We start from the raw sequence: 2,349 nt of genomic DNA on the forward strand, positions 1-2,349 counted from the left end.
AAATGATTAAAAGGGGTGAAATGATCAACCAGAAGTCGAAAATAATGTGCGGCGATGAAGTCCTAAGGGGCAAAAGTCACCCAGAAGGCAGGGAAATGATCAAACGAAAGCAGCCAAAAAATTATTAAAAGAGGGGAACTGATGAACCAAAAGATGAGAAACGGCCCGCAGAGACTAAGTCCAAAACGGGAACTGGTGAACCGGAAATGATTAACCAAAAACTAAGTCCGAAGAGGGAACTGGTAAACCAGAACTGAGTAACCCGATTTTTAAAATTAATTATAAATGGGGAAACGATTGAGCAAAAGGCGGAAATTAAGTCACAGGGACCATGTCCGAAAGGGCAAGAGGTTACCCCGTAGGGGGCATTCGTCAACTCAATCTGAAAAATTTGGAGGCAAATCTGACCAAAATGCGGAAATCGGACCACACCGCGAGGGGCGCCATTCGACGGGGCAGGGTTAGACGCGTCGAACGGTACCTGAAGGTCCCGGCTGCGACACGTGAGTCCGGAGATATGGCCAGTCAAAGTCTGATGGGAGGTACCGAAGCCGAAAAATCGAAACGCGTTTGCGGCGATTCGGTGTCAGAGAGTCGGTCACGAATTCAAATTCGTCCCGCTGATTCGCCAATTGCCAGCCGGTTCCGGGGGGATTGGCGGGGTACCTGCAGGATAGTAAGAGGTGGCATGTCGAGACTTAGCCTGTTTACCAGACTTGTGTCTAGCGCCTCCAGGTCTGCAGAGACCGACCCGGGCTGCCGCCCAACCGACTTTTAAGCCTTTTGGGAGTGGGAATTTTTCCCATTTTTCCCCATTTTTCGGGTTTTTTGGTCGGGCTTGAAAACGGCGGCCCCGAGGCCTCCCGGGGCTGGCGGGCTTCGGCTCCCTTGCGAGAGGGTCCGAATTCCACCCGTTTAAGCCCAGAAAGGAGTTCGGAAGTCAGTCGGTCGAGGGAACCCCTTCGGAAGTCCGACGGGGATGGATTCGGCCGGCGTTTCGGATCTCCGGTCAGAGGATTCCCCCCCTGGGCGGGGGGGTGCGAGTAGCTGCCGGCAAACGGTCCCTTGCACTTGTGGCACAAAAAGTCCGAGCACAGGTTAATGAGTTGGCCGCGGAAGCCCCTATGCCGAAATGAGAAAGCCCCCGTTGCGGGGATTTAGTGACGCATCTGCGGCCGGAGGTGGGAGGCCGTCCTGCCGAATTGACACTTGTCATTCGGGCACCTAGGGATTGGTCGGGTACCCGGAGATTTTCGAGAACACGATTTTCAGAGCTTTCTCTGACAGCCCAGGTGCACTTTAAGAGTGCCTGAAAAAGTGACACTTGGCAAAAGGCTCTCAATTTCAAAGCGGAGACCTTTACAAGAGCACTCGGAAGTCACCTGTCAGCATTTAAAGCTACATCAGGCGGCAATTTTCGAACTCTTTGTCAGTCTGAAATCGTGTTGAGCCTCGACAGCGTCGGGCTCAGGCAGGAGGAGCTTGCCAGCAGAGAGAGGCTCACCATGGATTGCTGGTGGATGCTTTTCGAAAACATATACACATTATATTATATTATAATAATATAAAGAAAAAAAAGAGTTTCTCAAAATCTCTGTGACACTTTGCAGATTTTTTTGAAAGCCAATAAAGAGAACTCTTTAACTTGAAAGTCACCTGTGCCGGCATAGCGATGACTTTTAAAACAGGTTGACACTTTCGAGCCGCGGCGGCTCTGAATCACCCCAGACACCAAGTGTGTTTGTGGGCAAGGCACCGCGGCCGGTGGGCTGCTTTTATAATAACGGGCACGCAGACTTTTTGAGAGGAATCGGTACTCTCTTCCGATCGATTTGGCGACTCGCGTCCGACATGGGAGGGCCCGAGCGGTCCAGCCAAGGCTGGTGTTCAGGCTCGTCAGGTTCCTCTCTCTCTCTGTCCCAAGTGGCAGACGGACAGTTTTAAAAGTCAGTGGGTTTTGTCGGCACGACTCTCCTGTTCACCCGCTGGCGTATTGCTCTCTTGTGAGGCCGAGAAGTCCACCTGTGTTGTCTAACAGAGGTCCGATTCAAGCTCCAGAGCCCGGGTGTCTGCCGTCTCGAGTGGAGCGGGAATGTGCACAGCAAGTCCCGTTCTGGTAGCTGAACACGAGATTTCTCTAGCAACTGAGCACCAAAACACGTCACCCTTTTAGAGCTGGAGGGCTGAGTGTGTGCATGTATCTTGAACGCTATGGTTTGCAAACTCCAGTCGGACCTGGCACACCAACCTCTCCCCTGTCACGGGCAGGGGGGGGAAGGCCATGTGTGCCCAGCAGACACGACGAAGGCGGCTAGAAAGGGTCACTGTAGCTTAACCACCCAAGCGTGT

This window comes from Heptranchias perlo, unplaced genomic scaffold, assembly GCF_035084215.1.
Source record: "Heptranchias perlo isolate sHepPer1 unplaced genomic scaffold, sHepPer1.hap1 HAP1_SCAFFOLD_525, whole genome shotgun sequence".
Lineage (NCBI taxonomy): Eukaryota > Metazoa > Chordata > Chondrichthyes > Hexanchiformes > Hexanchidae > Heptranchias > Heptranchias perlo.